General features: G+C 37.8%; 1 pseudogene; it reads left to right on the forward strand.

Annotated features, from left to right (window-relative positions):
* The window catches only part of LOC141117811 (embryonic protein UVS.2-like), a 107,290-nt pseudogene extending 98,681 nt beyond the window's left edge, over positions 1–8,609 (forward strand).
* The last annotated feature ends 410 nt before the right edge of the window (positions 8,610–9,019 follow it).

Genomic DNA, 9,019 nt, shown 5'->3' on the forward strand with positions numbered 1-9,019 from the left:
AATTGATAAAATGGGTTCAATATTTACACAAAAATTAAGTCATTTTAATTTTTTGGTTGCGATTATTTCACTAGATGTGCTTAATGTGTATTTTGTATACACAGCCCCAAAGAGTGAAGACTCCGAAGTGCCACAAGGGATCTTCAGCAAGATTTTAAAAGCTAATAAAGGTAATTATTCTAACCACAGGATTCGTTACTGCATTACGAGGGCGCTAAATCCAGGCAAGGTAATAGACAATAACCAATTATACTCAATAAAGTTATGAGTTTCACGATCCTTTAAATCATGCACTGATGGACTAGCCAATAGCGTGTGAGGAGAAATATGGCACTCTTGTCTTAAATTGCAGATCTTCATCATTGCTGAATGAGTCTTTAAAAATCACTATTTTATTAAAAAAAAAAGACTGGTGGGTGATTCCTATTCACTTCTACCATTGCATTGAAACATGTGAGATAAAGAGGTTGAATTATTAACGGCAAATAGACAGTTCACTTTGCAAACTTTGGAAATTTCACTTTGCATGGGAATTTAGTAGAAAATCAGCATCAGAATCTCTAGTAAAACTGTTTATTCTTCTGTTGCAATTTCTAGTGCTAAATCTACAATTAAAGCTACACTCCAGGTAGATAAAAAAAAAAAAAAACATAAATTAATGCAGCTCTGTATTCCTTACTACATCTTAATTGTACTCTTTTAAATACAAACGATGTAAGTACCTTTATTGTAGAGCTCAGACTAGAAGTGGGAGAAGTGGCACAATGAGTATGTTAGCTGTACTGTACTGTATGCTTCATTGTAATAGGAGGAGAGAGCAGAGTGACAGACACATGAGATTATCAGACTTGTAAGTGTTACTTCACTGCAGCAGAGCAAAATCAGGTCTCCTCCCCTGCCAAACAGGGCTGTGTGTAATCAGGTGCTTACAGATTAGCTAGTTAGTTGTTTTGGTTGCCCAGGTGGGAAGGGGTTAAGCTAAGCTTAGCATTTTCCTGGGCATTTCTAAGTTCTGCCCTCCATAGTGGGAAGGCTCTACGCGGGGGCCCACTCTCTGCTGTGTCCTGCATGGGAAGATTCAAGAGGTCAACTTCACTGCAGCAGAGCAAAATCAGGTCTCCTCCCCTGCCAAACAGGGCTGTGCTGAGTCACGGAACTGAGTAAAGCTGGGCCTTTGGACTGCATGAAAATATCTAACAGGTTCCTTCGGATGCACAGATTCCCACTGTGCCTATTCTATTCTGTTGTATACCCCAACACTGTACTGTACTGCATCTGATTAGATGCAGCCGCTGTTGGTTCTAAAATTATCTGTTTGGATCCGTCCATTTTTCAGTCAAAGAATGTCAGGTGAGAGTGGACTGACACAGCCACCCACGTAGCAAACTTCAGCCAGTGTATGGGCAGCTAAAATCCAATACATTTTTGTGTATTAACTATAACCAAGTTCTGTTTTTCAGATAGCAAAACACCCATGTATGGAGGCGATATGCTGGTACAGAATGACCGCAGCGCTATAAACTGTCCTTCTTGCCTTTGGCCTAAAAGTGATAATGGTACTGTTCCTGTTCCTTACATCATAGCATCCAGCTACAGTGAGTTCCCTCTTTCATCTCTTGCATTAAAGTATTAGTTGCTATTTGTTATTTGTAGAAATCCAACCTTTTATCTCTGTTTCTAGGTCCCAGTGACATGAATAGTATTGTGCTCGCCATGGCCGAGTTTGAGACATTGACTTGTGTGAGGTTTGTGCCTCTTACAACAGAAGATGATTACATCCACATCGTTCCTGATGATGGGTAAGGTTGTCTATTGTCTATCATAGTGCTTCACAAAAAGAGAAACAGTAGGGGCATCTAAAACATAAACACCTTAGACTTTACATTACCTATTTGTGCATGATGGCTTCTCTTTTTAATTTCCTCCAAGAAAAATTATGGAACTCCTCTGTACAATTGCAAATACATGTGAAATTCACAAGCCAACAACAAGGTGCTTCCTGGTTGTCTCCTTTTTTTGTGTACCTAGCAGAAATAGCACAAGGACATAAAATATTAATCCCAGCGCTGCTAACATTGAGTATATAGTAGAAAAATGGAAGTGACTTTGAGGGAGTGGGGCTTAGTGTCATCAGACTCAATGGATTCCACTTAAAATATTACAGTGAAAATAAAACCAAATATGTCTGTCCAAACGTGAGCAGTGATCCAATGCTTGGAGCCAGCACATCGTTACTTAGCTCCCAAACGCCATACCCCTTATTAGAACTGGGCACATACATAGGGATACACCTGCTGATATTAGAATTATGCCCTGTACACACGGTCGGATTTTCCAACGAAAAATGTGTGATAGGACCTTGATGTCGGAAATTCCGACCGTGTGTAGGCTCCATCACACATTTTCCATTGGATTTTCCGACACACAATGTTTGAGAGCAGGATATAAAATTTTCCGACAACAAAATCCGTTGTCGGAAATTCCGATCGTGTGTACACAAATCCGATGGACAAAGTGCCACGCATGCTCAGAATAAATAAAGAGATGAAAGCTATTGGCCACTGCCCTGTTTATAGTCCCGACGTACGTGTTTTACGTCACCGCGTTCAGAACGGTCGGATTTTCCGACAACTTTGTGTGACCGTGTGTATGCAAGACAAGTTTGAGCCAACACCCGTCTGAAAAAATCCTAGGATTTTGTTGTCGGAATGTCCGATCTATGTCCGACCGTGTGTACGGGGCATTAGAGTTAGAAGGGTCAAAAGCTTAGCACAAATAGATATTGATTGTTTTCTTTCTGTAGCTCAGATTCATTGTTTCTATTAAACTATTGTCTTAGGCTCCCAAATGGTATTAAAGCATAACTATTTTGAACGGTATATTTACTATTTCTAGCTGTTACTCATATCTTGGAAGAACTGGTGGAAGCCAGACAGTTTCATTGGGTGGAGGCTGCATCTACAGGGGGATTATACAACATGAACTAGAACATGCCCTGGGCTTCTACCATGAGCATGTAAGAAGTGATCGTGACAATTATGTTGACATCAATTTCCAGTACATCTCTCAAGGTACTGTGGACATTTACACAAAACGAATTTAGCCATGTTTTCAAAAAAGAGACATTACCACTGCTTTTGTCTTTTTACAGGATACTGGGGTAATTTTGCTAAAGCGGACACTAATAACCTGGGCAGTCCATATGATTATGGTTCAGTGATGCATTATGATGCGTAAGTCATGACTTTTATATTAGCTGGTGAATTACCCATGAATTATAAAATATTTTTAAGGTAATATGTCAATCTTATCTCTATTCAACATTTTCCAGCTATGCATTCTCCAACACTTCAAACAAACCCACAATTGTCCCCAAGCCTGACCCCAATGTGCCTATTGGGCAGACAATTGGACTGAGTGTCTTGGATGTCACTAAAATTAACCGACTTTATCAATGCAGTAAGTTCCTGTACATTCCAGTTTTATGGCTTTGAAACATTAGAAATTATACTTTTTTATGATTGCATTTCAAGTGAATTTTTACAGTTTTGAAAAAAAAAATGTTTTGACAAAAAAACCCCCAAAATGTGCACGTTTGTCTCTGGGCCCTACTATGGGTGTACACATATGTGGCATCCCCTTGCATCTCAAATTCATTTGGGTTATTTATTTTTGGTGGGTCATATAGTAATGATAAGAAAGATACAGTTAGATTTAAAGCGGATGTGCACTCGCGTTTTTTTTTTTTTTACACTTAAAAATACACATGTTTACAATGTCACACTCACTTTTTGCAGTCATTTCCTCCCGAGATGTCCGTTTTTGTTTCAAAGAGTGAGTTATATAAAATATGTACTGCCGTTTTCATCTTGCTTGTGGGCATTTGAAGCCCACAAGCAATCACTTCCTGGTTCCAGTATTGCAGATCTACCAGCATTCCTTGCTGGTTCCCGCGCATGCTCAGTTGTAACAGCGCAGAGCGTTGTAAAGATCCTTGTTGCCATCACAACGGGTGGCGTCAATCCGCAAATCCTGCGAGATTTCGCGCCGGGCCTCCGCACTGACTCCTGGGAGCATACAGGAGATCCCAGGAGACAGTGCAGCGAGGCAGGAAATGACACAAATACCCGCAAAATACCCGCCTATAGCCGCAGAGAGTGTATGCAGCAAAGAAAAACCAAGGCACATATATACAGGTACACCCGGAAAAAAAAAAAAAAGTTCCATTTTGCATTTTATGCTGTATTTAAAAATGACTGAGATAAACTTTAAAAATTGTGTGAACAACCGCTTTAAAAAAATATAATATTGTTTACAATTTAGCCAGTTTTCTTTGAAAAAAAAGAGTAAAATATCAGGAAATGTAAATTTTACCATAAAATGAAGGCTCGATTTGGCCTGAACAAACAAAGTATAATTCACCTGGATGCACAAGGTAGTTGTAAAGATACATTCCGTTTCACTAACATGTGAAAGTTGTAACACTGCATTGAGGCATTAAGGATCTTTTATCTTCAACATAAAGGGGTTAAACACAAGGTTCATTTGATTTTAGGTTGAAAATTCCAGCAGTTTTAATCTAATAGAAGTTTAATACCCCCTCCCCTGTTGTCCACCAATTCATTATTAATATTATTATCAGTCTATTCCACCAGTGACTAAAAACAATTTATATGTCTATTTTTCACTTCTCAGGTGTCTGTGCGACTTTGCTTAATAATAAGACAGGAATTTTCACTTCTGACAACTATCCTTCCGCTTATCCTAATAATTGTGATTGTGTTTGGTTGATCAGGGTTCCATCAGGACAGGTAAGGAGACAGATGTAAACATGCAAAATGTGACCCTAAATGTCTAGTAACCTAGCTGTGAAAATAAACTGCCATAAAAAGATTGTTTTGTACACCACCTAAATTTTACATTAATAAAAAATAGAGACTTGACTAGTATAGTGCCAAGCAATAGGTCTAAATACTCCCTACCCTAGGTCTTTTAGGATGTATATGTCTCTGAACCTCATACTCTGCTTCAACCACCAATTGCTCCATATGTTGGAATAATACTTCCCTTCATTATGGCCCACCTTCAGACTATTATTACCACTTCATTGCTGGAACCCTATTTTGGCAACTCTGATGTGCAAGTTTTTTTTTACCCCACATCTGATGGTGACGTCATTGTAGGAATGGGGGTTTGGCAGGAACAAAATGGGTCTTGAATTAATTTGGGGCTCTGGTTCTTACAAGTATGTTACCAATAGTAACAGTATTGCAATATCCACAGTCACAGGTTTCTTTGAGTTAATTCAAAATAGTGTTAAATGAAAGATTTCTGTTAAAAGTTTATTCCCCCAAATCCATCTTGTTTAAGCTTATTTGTTTCCCTGAAGAAACCACAAGCAACAAATAATCAGAGGGAGCAGAAGAGTTCTGTCAACTTGAAAACCTATGGAAAATACACACATTTGAAGAGACATCTTAGCTAGAAAAGTCTATAGCTGCAAGATCGTTTAACAGAAATTAGAATCATACATATTCATATTCATATTTTTTTCTGAAGGACTATTCAAGCATTAATATAATAATCAATTGCATCATATTGCAATTACATATTAATCCAGTTTGCAGTTACAAATATGTGAAGTTTGGGGTTTACTGTAGATAATAAATTTGCCTTGTGTCACTTTTTAGGCGTCATTAAAGTTCAGTAGCTTTAATATCCAATCCACTCCTAACTGTGACTCAGACTACATGAGGATCTATGACGGCCCCTCTAAGAACTCCCCTGTGTTGTTGGATAAAATGTGCGGAAGTCAAACCATCCCTCCACTCATCGCTTCTACAAGCCAGATGCTGGTCCAGTTCGTCAGTGACGGGGCTGTTGCTGGGGTCGGCTTCCAAGCTTCATATAGCTCAGGTATGCTGATTTATTTTAATAGTAAAGAAATTGTTCAGAGAAAGACACTAAAGAATCATAGATACAGTGGAGATCCCTCCCAAGGAGGGACTATTGGCACAACAGTTTAGTAGTACATCATGGAGGAAGCCTGTGGGGGGATAAATAAGGTAAGCATTTCAATTTATTTATCACCTTCTAGACTAAAGAAGTATTTAACTCAAGCAGTGCAGTGGGGAGAATAAGATGGATAGATTTTACAGCTTCTGCACTTACCCCATTAAGGACACAATGATAGGTTTGTATGGTAGCCCATCCATCTCCACTACACAGTTATTTATTTTCATAGGACACTCCTGTTTTCTCACTAGTTCTCTGTGAAACACTTCTGGGTAAGGCAGAACATGTGACTCTCTCCCATTCCTGCCCTGAAGCAGCATTTGGTGCCTGTGTAGGCCATCTCTTCATCTGAGCTCTGCATTGAAGTTTGCAGAGTGGGGTCTTAGCCTAAGATCAACCTGGAACTCCGAAAGGGAGGATGAACTATGTATATACAGTATACAGTATATACATAAACATAAAATGATGTCATATACTCTTATAAATCTCTTTACTATATTGATTATATCTATATTCTTACAGTTCAGTGTGGAGGATCCTTCTTTAACTCTCAAGGCAGCTTTACATCTCCGGGATACCCAGGGAACTACAGTCCAAACATGAATTGTAACTTCACCATCACAGCTCCTGTTGGATATAAGGTAAAACAAGATGACTTCAAAATTCTCCCTAATTATTGGACTTCCACATTCTCTAAAATTGTCACACAAACAAAATTTAATGTTGGACAGACACATTACTATCTGAATATACAACCCCCTTTGAATTTACCAGCGTTCACCAGGGCCTGCCTGGATGAATGGAAATTGAATGTATTGTTCAGGGCATTACAATACATGGCTGTTGGCAAATCTAAAGTAGATTGCTCTAAGACTATCTACCACCAAGACTTTCTGGATCATTTCCCAGTGATGACAGGAAGTGTTGATTGTAATTTGTGAAGCTGACTGAAAACTGGTGGTGTGACATTTGTAAGCTGTTTATAAAGCTTTACTTGACTTTGTAGCACTGGGCTAATTTCTGCCACCCATTTAGAGAGTAAAAGGAGCACAGGGGAGAGGAAGGGAGGGAGTTGATCAGTTTCCTGAGTCTATTGTAGACAGGTGAATTAATAAATGTATTAGCAGATTTAAATACACTAACAAGTTGAATCCAAATTTTAGCGTATATTTTATAATCAGTTACAGCTATTTTTTTCCTTTTGGGATAAATGTTTTACATGAATAAATAAAGCTGATCATTTTAAGCACCGCTGCCAGTGTGGAATGATTTGGCTTATTCATGTAAACTGATACATTCTGCTGGATAGCTTGTGCTTTTGGAAAACAACAGACTTGTTGGCTGGATCCCTAAATTAACTTAGAAGAAAGCCTAAAAAAGAAAAAAAAAGTAACCATCACATGTAAGAATTGTAATATAATAAATGTTTTCTCTTGGGTTTAATATGGCTTTAAGGTTAAATATTATTTCAGGTAGACTGTAACATCAATGAATTGTAAAAAAAAAAAAACTTACTTTTATGCAATAAAAATGATTTGTTTGTTGCATGAACACAACACTGTCATGTTAGTCATAATTGTATTTCTTTTTCAGATTGCCCTGACCATAAGTGACTTCCATGTAGAGTCTGCCACTTTCTGTATGTACGACTATCTAAAACTCTTCATGGATGGTACACAAAAGGGTCCATTCTGTGGGGATCGCACCATCCCTGTGTATTACTCCAAAGGCAATTCTATGGTTCTCGTATTCCACAGTGACAAGTCTAACCAGGCAAAGGGCTTCCAAGTCTCTTACACCTTCTGTGAGTATCTCAGTTCTATCTGCTTATATCTAATATCATCAATGGACATTATAAGATAATAGAGGCCAATTTTTTTTTCTAAAAAGCAGCCAGCTTAATGAAAAAAAAAAAAGAAATGTAAAACTGCTGTGTTGTAAATACAGATTTAATAGCAGGATCTCAGATTAAACACAAAGCTGAATCATCTTTAATTACATCTATGAAGTACAGAACTGGTTCTAGACTTTGCTATTAGACAACCCAGCAAGCACTGCACACACTGAAAATCAGAAACAGCATACAGTATATTGAATGTTTATATGTAAAACAATTGCCTACAATAAAAAAAAAAACTACAAAAGAAACTAAAATACAATTGACCAAAATCCTCTATAGTTCCCCTTTAAGCAGACATGATATTCACTTGACCTCTAGTGAAAAAAAATCTGTTAGTGAAATAGAGCGTATCAAAATAAAGACTAATGTCGCGTACACATGATCAGAATTTTCGTTAGAGAAACCTTGGAAGGTTTTTCCGATGGAATTCCGCTCAAGCTTGGCTTGCATACACACGGTCACACAAAAGCCAGCAAAAGTCACATGGAGCATACACACGGTCGGAATTTCCGACCAAAGACTCACATCGGACTTTTGCTGGCGGAATTATCCGATCGTGTGTACGCGGCACAATAATCAAGCAACCAACAATGTTCAAATAATCATTGTTTGATGTATGGGCAGATTCTTTTTGAGTATACCCCATTGATGCTGGATATACAAATCCGTGTAAATGTATGTCTGTTATTTTTTGTGTTACAGATCCATGAGAAAGTGTGAACGAATAAAGTCTATGTATTATTTTTATATGGTTTTAATATTTGCTGACATTGACCTCTCTTTGATTACAGTTCAATAGATAAGCAACAGGTGGCACAAAGAGAAAATCTACCGGTTCTGGAAGGAAGCCGACATCACTACAGGACACAATGTGAATTTCACACATTTATGCATATATATATATATATAATGATTAAATGTACGGATCATGCTAGTGTTTGCAATTACATTTAAAAATACAAAATAAAATTTGATAATTGCTTTCCCATTTGTTTGGTATTTTGATTGGCTTGGTTAGGAATAGGAAAGCTAATTTTGGCGTCCTCTGGTTTCTATGTGGTTTACATTTATTCTATAGTGATAATTCTTATTTCTTTATCTTTC

Source organism: Aquarana catesbeiana, linkage group LG13 (genome assembly GCF_042186555.1).
Source record: "Aquarana catesbeiana isolate 2022-GZ linkage group LG13, ASM4218655v1, whole genome shotgun sequence".
NCBI classification, from domain to species: Eukaryota; Metazoa; Chordata; class Amphibia; order Anura; family Ranidae; genus Aquarana; species Aquarana catesbeiana.